Source organism: Cupressus sempervirens, chromosome 8 (assembly GCF_028749045.1).
Source record: "Cupressus sempervirens isolate cs-2001-9-10 chromosome 8, ASM2874904v1, whole genome shotgun sequence".
NCBI classification, from domain to species: domain Eukaryota; kingdom Viridiplantae; phylum Streptophyta; class Pinopsida; order Cupressales; family Cupressaceae; genus Cupressus; species Cupressus sempervirens.
Genome location: NC_143125.1, coordinates 740333757 through 740347967, shown reverse-complemented (window position 1 = coordinate 740347967; position 14211 = coordinate 740333757). Strand labels below are relative to the sequence as shown.

The 14211-nt window shown below is 33.2% G+C and overlaps 1 pseudogene; it reads right to left on the bottom strand.

Annotated features, from left to right (window-relative positions):
• Positions 1 to 3156: 3156 nt before the first annotated feature.
• Positions 3157 to 14211, bottom strand: part of LOC149544547 (BAHD acyltransferase DCR-like) — a 43434-nt pseudogene continuing 32379 nt past the window's right edge.

Genomic DNA, 14211 nt, shown 5'->3' with positions numbered 1-14211 from the left:
GAGTTATCATTAGTACTTTTTTTAAAGCATTAATGTAAGCATCAGTGATCATATTTATGGTATGAAAATTTTGAGAATATTAGAATAGTTTGATGGGATTGGATCTAATCTTTAGAAACTTTGAATAGATTTTATAGTATGAATAAGAGTTAAGGAAATTGTCTCTACATTTTCTTTGTGTTATTGACTTAGAATAGTTAAATCATCTTTGATTGTTTTCATTTGAGTAATTTATAGTAGGAAAATATTATTGATTATTGTTTCAATGGGTGTTGCTTAATTTTTGATTTGACTAATTGTAGACAACCAAATTTAATATTTGTATGTTATTTTCTCTCACATTATAGCTTACGTACTCTTTTTTAAAATTTTAAATATTTGGAAATAGTTTTCTCGCCATTGATTGGATCTTTGGGGTTCTTATACACACTTTTTCAAGAATGTAAAAGTGGATATTGGATAAAAATGTGCCTACCCCACTTTTTCTACTGTTATGCTATTATTCATTTGTTCACTTCCTAATTGTATGCATAATCTTGGCCTCTTTAGATTTTTGCCTCAACATTCAACCTTCATTAAAAATCTCTTCTATAATTTAGATTTTATCAATTGCACCATTCTATCTTGTTCTCCTTTTTTCCCACTCTTTTTCTTTTTGTTCATTTCTATGGATATTCAAACTCAAAGAATTTTTAAGTGACATTCTAAAGAAACACAAGTAATGAAAAGGAAATATTTTTAAAGTGGTTAGTATCTATTGTATCCTCCCTATTTTTTTTTGAAAGATTTTATAGTGGCTAGTATTTGTTTAATTCTCCCTATTTATTGTTCTCCATAGCTGTCCATATAAAGGAATAGATAAGGGTTCAACTTCAAATGCAACTAGAACTCTATTGTATTCAAGATAGTGAGAATGCATTTTTTTAGCTTGTGTTGAATGGGTTTGAGCTTTTTTAATTATTTCTTTGGTGCATTGTGTTGAAGAGATAATTTCTATTCCAAATCTCCTCCTAATGTATTTGTGCCTTAGATAATGTGACTTATCACACTTTGATATAATGTAAATGAAATGAGCTATAACATTAATTTCACTCTCCTCTATCAATGTAACAAGATGTTTAGAGAACTAATATGGCTTCATTTGTGCAAATCTATCTGTAATGCCATTTCTTCTAGCCTCTTGATAAGATATTTAAGAGGATTGGAACTTATGGTGTAAGCCATTGGGATTTCTAATATTTGCTTGATAATTATGAAAAAAATGTGCATTTTCTTTCGCAATAAATAATTTTGCACATGCCAATGTTTCCTCCTTCTGCAATTATAAATTTATTAATGAATATCTATAGTAATTTCCTTGACAGTTTGACTAGTTAATGATCAACTACACTTTAAAGTATGAAACCACAATCCAAAGTGAGATTCTAGTTCTTCCTCCAACCATATATGAAAATCTAGAGTTGACTTCACAATTCATAGATTTGGGAAAGTGGTTTCACCAAGATTTAGAAAATTTGGTTAAACTAGTCTACAAAAAAAATGGTTTTCAATTATTCCCAATCGATTTTGAGGGTTTGAAAAACCTGAGACATCTAGATATATCTATTTGCAACAATTTGCCAATGTTTCCAAATCATTTTACTCAATTATTACATCTCCAATATTTATCATTGCAAGGGTGCAAACCATTCTTCAAGATTTTTGGGTAGTGTAACAAAGTTGACTTTGATTAGATGTACCTATTTATTTGTTGTCAACAAATCTTTTGAATAGTTATTACTTTTGGAATTATTTAGCTTTTATAGTTGTAGAGTGAAGGCATTACAAGAAGGAATGGCATGGATGAATATTAAATTTTTAGATGTACAAGAGAGTTCACTTGAATCCAGTCAGATTTTGATAGGAGTAGACAATTTTAGAGTCTGCAGAAGGCTCGAATGCAAGGTCCTTCTTAATCAACTTTGTTACTATAAGAACTTCAGGGTTAATTATGCCTAATTGAATCTCATACATAAAGTGAAGCATATTTATTTTCTTTAGCATTACAATTTTGTTATCTTCTACTTCCCATCTCGACCTTTTCCTTTTACCACATTCTTCACCTTCCTTTCTAGATTTTCCTTCACCGGGCATAGGATCCCATTGCTTTTCGTTCTCTAGATTAATCTTCTACCACTTTCCCATGTTTGATTTAGTTGCTCAATATCTTATTCAGATGCAACATCTTGGGTTGCTTTTCTATTGTGCTTGTCTTGTCAGTGTTTGTCGAGTTTCGATATTGGTCAAGTTGAAATGTTGGGCAAGTTGCAATGTCTGCCAAGCTCTAGTGATGATCGAGTTCTAGTGATCATCAAGTTGCTTTAGTTGCCAAGTCGGCTCAATGGTTTCTTCTAATGCTTGATTGTTCTTTGATTGAGTTTTTCTTTGTGCGTTTCTTACTGAGAGCCTACTTGTTCATTTATTTTAAGTTGTGCATTTAATGTAAGGATTGATCATTGGGATGTGTGCAAACCCTTATTTGATCATCCTTCTCTAATGTGAGGATCTAGAATCTTTTGTAAGCCAGTCTGGTAAGTATAAGTAGTGAGTCTTGGGTTGCATCATCAAGAGCGAGTAGAAGGAAGATTAGAGAAGGTAGCGAGCTAGAGATTCTATAATAGATCGTAGATCTATCATGTTGGATGCATTTTTTAATGTATTTTATCATCCTTGTATTGGCTGCAACATAGAAGGCCTTATAGCCAGACATGTTTGCGGATAACTTGATGAATCTATAACATATTATTGTTTCTCTCTCTCCTTGGTGTTGTTCTCTATGTTTGGCTTCCATTGTGTTTACTTAGGAAGGTGGTTTGATAGTTAGGTGTGTCTTTAGCCCTTATTACTTGACAACCCTTCTGCCAAAAAAAATAATATGGGAAACTTTCGAGAAAAGGCTCTTGTAACACCAAATCAAATCAACCTATCAGAAATGAAATAAAAAATTCTATAATATATTTAATTATAAATAAATATATAAACTTTTGAATTATTTGTTTAATAGAAAAATCATTACATATCATTTGATTGAACAAAAACTATTTCACTAATTTTGTAGAAGTGAATGCAATAGTAACTAATTCACTAATTTTTCAGAAGTGAATGCAATAGTATTGCCTAAGACAAGTAGGACAAAGGAGGAGAGGTGAAGTTAGGATCACTTTCCAAAGCAGTCATTGAAGAAGGCATAAGGAAGAGCTCTAGGTCCATAATCCCTTCGCCTTTTCTACCACGACGAGCCAACACATGCCCATCAGAACGTTGATGGTTTGGTCCTCTCACAATCCCCACGGCTCGATCCCAACCAAAATCATTGTCGTACATATCGAAATGCGGGGAGCTTGCCAACGTCAAACAATTCTTGGGACACTTAGGCCCCGTTTGGTTGCTGGAAGATGAAGGTCAAAACCGGGTTATTAGGGGTAAAACTAGGTTTTGTAGAAAAACATGGGCATTTGGTTGGTTAAAATTATAACCTGGTTTTCAATTTCATCTTCCAATTTTGGTCAAAAATTGGAAGATGTTTCTTCCAATAAAAATGTGGAATTCGAAATTAAATCCAGGTTTTGAATTTTATGATAGTTTTATTAATAATATTGTGGGGTCCACAGTATATTCATCTTCTGTGTCAACCAAACGGACCATTGACTTTCCAAACCACAAACCCAGGTTTTCGAAAACCTGGGTATAAGATAACCTGGTTATGGCACAAATTCATCTTCCCCAACCAAACGGAACCTTATTGAGGTCAACTAAAACTGGTTTCTTGTGCCACTCCTCAATCCTCTGCCTAATAAGCCCCATCCACATGCCCTCTAATTACATTGCTCAACAAACCTGCCGGAAAAGAAAGAGGCAAACTGCTAACTTCTCCGGCAGTAGCGGATGTGTATACGGTCTGAAGAGCACTGCCAAAGTAGGCGCGAGGCACCGGAGGAACCAGTCGTGCCCGACAATCCACGACCACACAGAAAACCGTCTGCTCCTCCGAGCTCAGCCCACGTGCCCGCGTGACCGAAGCCCACAAGTGACCGTTCAGTGCCTGTAGTGAAGAGATCTCAACAGGCGAATCCCGCTTGGCGCGATCCTTTAAGCGCTTGATCACGTGGTCGCTGAAATGGAAGATTTTGAAGCGCAGCGGAGGAGGGCAAAACCGCGGGAAGTTACCGTCCGGGTCTAAGCCAAGCCTAACCGTTGGATTACCACCGTCCAGCAGAGGACGGTCAAAGATGGGATTCATGGGGATTTCGTGACTGATTGTCTTACAGAGGTGCGCCCACGAGTTGATAAAATGCTAGAAGGAAGTCCCGTCGACTACTGCATGGTTCACCATGAAACAGACGGCGGCGCCGTCTTTCAGCTGCGTTACCTGCAAATTTCATAAAGCGCTAAAAAATAATGAGACCAATGAAGTTTGCAGACACACACACCTGCACTACGAGCAAGGTAAGACGATCGCCATGCAAGTTGACGGCGCCGTGGAGGGCAAAGAGCTCTTTGACGGCTGGCGGAACGTTGTCTTTGATGAGATCCGCAACGCTGAGGTCGACTACGGCGGCTTCTATAAAATCGACGCCGGCATCATTGCAGAGGATGTAAATGCCTCCGTCGATTGGACTTGTTATTAGCCGGCCGGCGAGTGGATAGAATTTTACGAGCAGCCGGGAAAGCGTTTCGGCTTGACGCTCTACTTGAGAGGAGAAATTGGTAGCGGGGATGATAGACGAGGCCTGTTTGAATGTAGCGGATTAGCAGCAATGCTCAGTCTGAGGGCATGAGTTTTATCTGTTGGGGTTCAGATGGAGTTGCTGGATATACAGTGCGCCTTTTTTATTTTTTTCACTTTAATCATTTTGCCGTTTGCTACATAATCAGCATGAGCTCCCTTCATTTTTTAAAACCTTGAGAATGAGAATTAGTAGGATGTGCATATTTAAAATGTTACGTTTAGGCTGGGTATGAGATTCCTTTCAGATCAATTCTAGTGTAATTTTTTTCTATTCAATATTTATTTATGAATCTTTAGAAAGCTTACCAGTACTTTTATTGTATTTGCCATAGGCTAAAATACTATTGTAATCACTCAAGTTTAACTAATGATTAATCTTTTCAATTTCTATTAATCTTTTCAATTTCTACCAATTAGATACAAGTATTTCTATTTTACTTTTAAAATTTGTAATATTTATTTGTGAGAATTTCTAAATTTGCTAAAATTAATTTTCTTCCAGTCCATATACTTTGAGTCTTATAAGAGCAGATTTTAAGGAAGCACTACTAATATGAAGATTATAAGAAAATTAATTAATAATAAATATCTAATGATTTTTCCATATTAAATACTTATTATTATTTTTCAAAATATTGTAAAAAGATGTGTATAGTTAAATATTTATTCTAATGTATTAAAAATTATTTTTATTCGTCTTTATTCATTTTCTTAGATAATCTATGTCTAAACAATGTGAGAACTCAAAACTCTATTTTACTTATAATAAAGAACTTTCTTAGTTTAATACACAATATTTATACATATATAAATGATAAAAAGAATATTTTAGCAATAAATATAAAATTACTTAAATTATACATATTTGTACATATATCAATTTTCAATATTGGTAGTATAAATCTATTTAGTAATATATAAAATTTGCTTATTAAAATCAATAATTTGAGGAAATTTTATCATTTTAGCTAACATGACTAAAATGGATTAAAAGTCTATGATTTGTAAATAAATCATTATTTTATTTTATTTTAATTTATATTTCACATTTAAATTGATATTAACAATTACTACTTCTCTTTTGACATTAAATTTTTTTATTTTTCATTTCTTATATTAAGAAAATTAATATTATAACTAAGTTGAATAATAACATTACATTCATACAAAAAATTAGAAATTAGTTTAAATTATAAAGATTTGTACTAAAAAAATATTACTTAAAAATGGATAATTTTTATAATCATTCTAAATTAAAATAAAAGTTTTCATGTAAAAGTTTCATTTAATACTATTTAAATATTAATCAATTACTAATTATATTGTATTAAATACTATTATTACAATTAATTTTATTAATTTTCATATTTGCTATTTTTTCTAATTAAACTATTACAACTTAGGAAAATACAAGCCACTATGTGGCACTTATTAAATCTTAAATCAAAAAATTGTTTTAAAGATATATAAATTTTATTGAATGATTTAAATAGATATCATTTTTTTATGGGTACCATAGATATCATATTTATTATACATAAATTTTCAATAATTTTTTTTAATAATAATATTATTTTGATCATTTACATTAAGTTATTATTTTCTTTATAAAAATTATAATATTTTTTTAAATTTAAATAATATTTATATTAATAATTAAATTAATATATATTATTAAAACATATCTAATTCAAATAGTTTTTTAATAATATATTTATTCTTATCACAAACATGATTTATTTATTTATTTATTTTTTAAATAATAAAATAGTAATATTAAAATATTATTTTAAATGTAATTAATTTAAACTTATTCAATAAAGTACGAGAGTTAGTGAAATTTATACATAATAGCTTCTATGACCTACAAAATAAACTTTGTTTCTATTATTTTTTTGTAAAATAATAAGAAAAATAATAATTACAAATAAAAGATAAATCCACTACATCATTTATTTGAATAGTTTATTTTTAAAATTTGTAAACTTTGTTAGAGTTTGGAAGTGATATTTGGTGAGGTTTAGATTTAAAAATAATAATTGTAAGTGTATACTTTTCTAAAGATTTATACATATTGAAGAGAAAAAAATTACACTTTAATTGATGTCAAAATTTACAATACAAATGACATCTTCAAATAACTTCCCTCCTAAATAAATATAATTTCTAATTTCTAATCAAGCATCAATATTTTATTTTTAGTTTTATTTAAGAAATAGTAATATAATCATAAGAATTTAACATTTACTAATAATAATCACCTATTACAATAATTAATTAAAAAATTATATTATAAAAATATTTTATATTTATTAACAATTTATTACCATACAATACCTTTTTTGGTTATATCGTGAGCCAAATTTTAAAATTAATTCGAGTATTATATATGTGTGTGTGTGTGAAAAATGAAATGTGCATGGATGAAATGACACATGACAAAAGTATTAAATGTTGATAGGAGCATTTTATTAAATGGCACAAACTATTGGACTTGGTGCAAATAAGTTGCATCGTAGCAGATGCCATTAATCAATCATATTAGCACAAACCAAAGATTTAGAATTCATTTATTCGCATGTATTTTCATTTCCTCTTTTTACCATTGAGGACTCACAAGACTAAATGGATTTCATCCCAAACAGTTTTTTATAATTAAAATTCAATATGCATTGTGATTTCTTTAATTTATTTTTATGTAAAGTTATTTTTTTTAAAAAAAATAAGAAACAATTATCCTAGATATTTGAAGTAGAAATAATAACTATTAATCAATATTGCCAACTTGTATGTAGAGTTTTGTACAAACAAAAGATGCACCTCAATAGTTTTAAGATGAAGTCCTATATTATTTCTAATATTAAAATAATTTTTTTATAAAATATAATATAATATAGTTTTGGGGTATAGTGTGTATATATATAAGGATATCAATAATAAGAAAAGGAACAATAAGATTTCAAGTGGGAGAGGCCCAACCTTAGCCACACGAGATCACGAAGAGCTTGAAAGTTAATTACAGAGCATAGAAAGTAACTATTGTCACAAAAGTTTGCACCCTTGTCCAAAGTTTTTGCCTAAGGAAAACCTTGTGAAACATGGAAATACCCTCCGAGCCATGGGACTTGAACTGTGAGGTTGAGTCTCTAGAGAAGGTCGGCTTCCTTTACTATCAGGGTGCACCTAACTACACTTAGAGAGAAAAGGGGAGAAGGAATGCATGAAAGTAAATCTACCTACTCTAACCTAAGGGGGTGATGCACCAAAAATAGAGTTTTTGAACTTATCTCTACCCATGAATGCACAATTAAGTAGTTATAACCTCAAAGAATATAAATTCAAACCTTGCTTAATTCAACAACCACATGCAGATCAGACAACAAAAGAATGTTATAGGAAGAAATTCACTTAATATCATTCAAATGTCAAAAGTCGATACAATCATGTGAATTGCAAAATATGGACAAGAACATTAACCAGAGGAAAAGAAATCTTGCATAGTGTGTTAACAACTAAAAGAGACTTAGTAGAGGATTATAATGGTTCAAAGACATGAGAAATTACAGTAGTATGCATGAAAGCAATACTAGAGAATTAGAGAAAGGTCCATCGTTACAAAGATCACAAAATTTTCCTTTATAGCTTAGGCATAATTGAGATATTTCTAATTGAGTTACTCCACAACTATTGTCATTAAACGCTTAGAGAACAATCATACATTTCTAGAGAAAATTTGATCTTGGCATAGATTCAGATACAATGAAATCTAATATTTTGCCAAAATAGTGCCTTGAGAAGACATAACGATGTCATTAAGTCACTCTGATTGGGTAGATGGATAAAACTAGAGGTGGTGGTGTGTTTCCTTCATTTACCAGGCATGGCATTCATTGGAGAGTGGTTGGAATTGATCATGGATATTGGATCATGCAAGAAAACTATCTCCTTTCCATAGTTGGCCCAATAGATTAGCAAAAGTCAATAGGTCAAATGAGTTCTACAATCGGGATAAGCCACATGGACCAATAGCTCTTTATCTTTCCACCACCCTACAAAGTTCTCGTGGTTTGACCCTCTTATCCATCATAACTATGCCATCCCTAACCATGACTGCCCAAGGAACCACGACTCAACTATGATGTTACCCCAATTGTTACTACCCAGGCCCACAAGGATACGTGTCCTTCAAGTGCTTCCCTATTTTCCTAAAATCCTTACAATTCCATTATATAGGAAAGTGTTGATCATTGATCTATGGAAGATCGACAATCATTGAAAACCTTGATTATTACTACACCTGTCCTTTTATTTTTCAGGCCCATGGACTACTTAGCATCCACTCCAGCTTGACTTGGCATCCAACTGGCACTACTTTTAACCCTAGTGGCCCATGCGAAAGGATGGACCAACCAATCCACATGTCACAATGTTGCTTGCCTACATTGTCAAAAAGTTTGAAAAGAGACAAAATGCGAGAAAGTAACTAGTAATAGAATCTTAGCCATATTCCAACTTACATTGGCATGCCAACATGATACCTTACTTCATCTATGGCCCATGAGAAAAAGGACCCATATGCCACATGGCAGCAAGGGACTTTCTTAATTTATTTAAAAGTCATTCATTTTGAGAAAATAGGAAAGTGCTTGCTGTAGATTTGTGCAAAGATCTGACTGTCCAAAAAATTGTAGGAGCCCAAAAAGAAAACTTAAGAGGATATGGAAATATTATAAGGCTCCTTATTTAATTTATTTCATATTTCCATGGCATTTGAATTTAAAAAATGGGAAATGGTCATTTATCATTTGAATTCAAATGTGGTGATTTTGGTGAGAAGGCAAATTTGGCCAATAATTCTGGTAGCTCAAGGGGGATGCAAGCTAGCTACGCATAGATTAGTATCCTGCACATCCATTGGACAAAAAAGTCATAGAAAATGTGAGAATCCACCTAGAAAAACCCTAAAATTACATAAAACATACCCAAGAAACCTCAAAACTACCTCTCTGCAACTGTAACCAAGAACCAAAATCCTCTGCAACCTTTGCAGGACACATGTGCTAGTGCACTTCTTGGAAAAATAAGAAACCACAGGAAAGAAACTAACCTAATTATATACATGAAATACTCATCCTTTATCCAAAATAAGACTTTAGATATATTCCATTGACTAGAATAGGCAGAATTTCACCATTAGGCCTGCTTACTTGAAAAGCATTGGCCTATTTGAAACTGATAACCACATAAGGACCACTCCATAGTGCATCAAATTTTTAGTGCCTCCCTGGTTTTTTCCTATCTACATCCCATTCTAGTACTAGATCATCTTCTCTAAAGATTCTAAACCTGGCCTTCCTATCAAAGCTCTTTTTCACCTGTTATTGATGTGTTTCTAGGGTCTGCATGGCATGTTTCCTTTTCTCTTTCAACTCCATTAGCTCTGCCACTCTTACTATCATGCCATCATTGTCCATTAGCTCTAGCTAATGAGCCAATTCTAGGGATGGTAATTCTAATGAAATTGGAAGCCTTGCTTCCCTACCATATACCAACATAAAGGGTGAATTTCCTATGGTCCTCTTAGGTGTTATTCTATCAACCAACAATGTTGTCTTCAACTTTTGATGCCAACATCTTTGGTTGTCCTCTATAGTTCTCTTCATAATCTTGATTAGGTTTTTGTTAGATGACTCAACCAATCTGTTACCTTGGGGATAATAGTTTGAGGACGTGCTCAAGTAGATATTATAATCAACTACCCATGCACACATCTGAGCTCCTAAGAAAAAAATTTCATTATCTGAAATAATTGTCAAGGGGGCACTGAACCTAGTAAAATTTCATCAAGGAGTTCAACAATTAAATATTTTGTGGCATCCTTAAATGAAATTTCCTCTATCCATCTAGTGAAATAAGTTGTAGCAACTAGTATCCATTTGTGACCAAAGCTGGAAGGAGGATTAGCAGGGCCTATGAAATCCAATCCCCATTGAGCAAAGGGTTGGTCCACCTAAATGGGACGAAGGGGAAGAGCTGCAAGTATTTTCTTACTAGAGAAGAAGGCACATTTTTTGCACTTCCAAGTATATACTTATGACAATCATGGAACAAGGATGGCTATTATTAACTAGCTTTCATGACCTTCATTGTAGTCATCCTTGCTAAGAAGTGGCCACCATCAGGACCATCATGAAGCTCTTTGATCATTTTTTTAGCTTGGTTTATGTCAATACATCTCAATAGGATTCCGTTGAAGTCCCTCCTAAAAAGGATACCATCAATTATGGCATAAGGAATTGACTGTAACCTATATTGTCTTTTTTTAGCCTTATAACCCTTGAGTATATCCATTTCCTAACAAGAAGGCCATCATTTCATCTATCCAACTCTTTGGCTTATTACTTCTTATTTCTTGTTGTTCTGTCAATATCATGGTAACTTCCTCATTTGATTCTTGAGACAAAATTATCTATTTGCATAATCCCTTTCCTCTTACAAATTTGGTGACCTGTATGTCAACATCATAATCCATTATCTTAGTAATCCACCTAGCTCTCTTCTTACTAGTGTATTTTCTTAAAAGAAGGTCCCTTACACTTTCATGAGGTACTAGCAGATGGATCTTGTTATGGGACAAAAGGTGTCTAAATTTCTTCAAAGCTTTTATGACTGCAAGGGCTTGCTTTTCTACAAAATTGTATTTGTCTTCATATTCCTTAAGCCCTTCACTAAAGAAGGAAATAGGTTGTTCTTCATTCTTATCATTTGTTTGAGTCAAGATAGCAGAAATATTTGACCCACCACCTAAGGTATAAAGAATTAAATTCTTCTCAAAGTTTGGATTGATGAGAGTAGGGGCTGAGGCTATTGCTGCTTTCATTTCCTCAAAACTTAGCTTCCCTTCCTTGGTCCATGTAAGCACTATATTCTTTTAAAGCATGACTATAAGAGGTTTCATCATGGTAGCCAAATTAGGGACAAATTGCCTCACAAAGTTTATTCTACCAAGAGAAATTTATAGACCCTTCTTATGACTAGGAAGGGGAAGGGCAAGTATTTCCTCTGTTCTCTTTAGAGTTCTCTCTGGATCAATGGTTAAATTATCCTTTGAAACAATGTGTCCTAATAATTTTCCTTGATTGGTGGCGAAGACACGCTTGGATTAAGGGATACCCCAAACTCTCTACACCTTATGAAAACTTGCTTAAAATGACCAAAATGATATGCCATATTCTTTGAATACACTGTGATATCATCAAGGTAAACCAATACAAACCTTTCAATCATGATTTTGAAGGCCATCTCCATTTCCTTTTGAAGCGTGGCACCAAAATTTGTTAGCCCAAAAGGCATTTTACTATAAGCATAGGTGCCGCACTTGGTGGTGAATGTAGTCTTGTACCTATCAAGCTCTTTGACAAACACTATATTGTAACCAGAGAATCCATCAAGAAATGAGAACCTCTCTGAGCCACTGACCTTAGAAAAAAATTTCTTCATGAAGGGAAGGGGATGGTGATCCTTAAGGGAAGCTTGGTTAAGATCCCTAAAATCCACACATAATCTAATCTCTTCATTCTTCTTCCTAATAGGGACAAGGTTTGCTACCCATGATGAATTCTTGATAGGGAAAATTATATTAGCCTCAATTAACTTGGATAGCTCTTTTCTTATTAATGGTTCAATCCTAGGATTCACTAGCTTCAATTTTTGCCTTACGGGTTTGACAATTTCTACTAGGTCTATGGTATGCTAAAACAACCTTGGGTCAAAACCCTTTAAATCATCATATGTCCAAGAAAATATATCATTAAATTCTTGACATAGATGAATGAAAATTTCTTTCTCAATTTCAAAACATACCTTTCCCATGTTTAGAGACCTTCCATTATCAACTATAATTTTTGTATAATCATCTTGGTCAGTAGCTAGGTTCATGCCTCTATCTCTTGCTTGGTTATCAAGGTTGAAGACATTCTCTAAGGTAATGAGACCCTTAGGAAATTTGTTGGAACTGAGATTGATGATCTGATCTCCATACTTGTCATGTAACTTAGATTGGTTTTTCTTTAAGAACTCTGCCTCATTGCAAGAAACTTACAATTTGTGCATCAAGTTAAAAAACTTTCCACTTGGTGTTGTTGTCTAGAATAGTAGGTCTAACTACACTCTGTTTTGTTTCTCCTTCTCCTCCTCAAGATTCCTTGGTACATCACAAGATGTACCTATTGTTGCAAGCCTATCAGCATGTCTATTTTCTTTTCTAGGGATGCTCTGAATATTAAATGCATTGAAACCTTTATGAAAATCCCATATCCTATGTTTTTAAGACTTGAGTAAACCATTCCTAGTGGTATTCTAATTTCTCACCTGATTAACCACAAAATCACTATCTCCATATATAGTTAATGTTTGAATTCCTCATTTTTGAGCAAGTAGAAGACCCTGAATCAAGGACTCATACTCGAGCACATTATTGGAACAAATCAATTGGAGCCTAAAGGAAAAGTAGTACCTTACTTGTGCAGGAGAGATCAACATCACCCCTGCCCCTGATCTATTGTTATTCCTTGATCCATCAAAATACATACTTCATATCCTACTCATATCTTCTTTGGTCTTTATAAGGTTAGGGACAAGAGCATCCTCTTCTGACATATAGTATGTACTAAGACTTGTCTCAAGGGTTTTTGATATAGGATCAAATTGATATGCATTAGCCCATTCATCTAAGAGAAAATCAGGTATCTTTGCTAGAGAAGTGGTAGGCTCATTCATTATGTCATTCTCATCCATTTCTAGGATAGTGCAATTCATATTGATGAGATTACGGGTGTAGGATACAATACGATGGACAGATAGAGGCTTTTATTTGATTGAAGCCTTGGTCCCATATCCTGTTCTAAAAAACATATATGACCAATCAAAAGATATGTAACCACCTAGTTGGGAAGTGAAGTCTCTTGATAGAGAAATGGAAAAGTGTCTCTTAACTTCAACAACTGATATATCTTGAGTTATAGTACATCTAGGGCATGTATGTAGGGCCATTTTTGCATTCTTAAGGATCCCTATAGTCTTGACAATACTACTATCCAACTGTAATACATCCCTAACAATGGGTTCATATTTCATTTGTAAAGCATCAACAACACACTTAGGCATCACTTAACTACTAACCCCTGAATCAATCATGCAATTGTGAACTAGTTTATCCCCTATAATTAGAAAAACATAAAACAAATGAAGTCTAACCATTTTACTTGTTTCTACCTCCCTTGATGGTTGTACTAGGCTTGTTGCACCATCCATGCTAGGTGGCTAGTCCTTTGGTTCAATACTTTCCAATTCTTGTTGCAACAACCTCTTTTGCATGGGTATGGTGGCAACAATATCCCACATGGAAATATTCACATTTATCTTCTTCATCTTCTCTACCACAT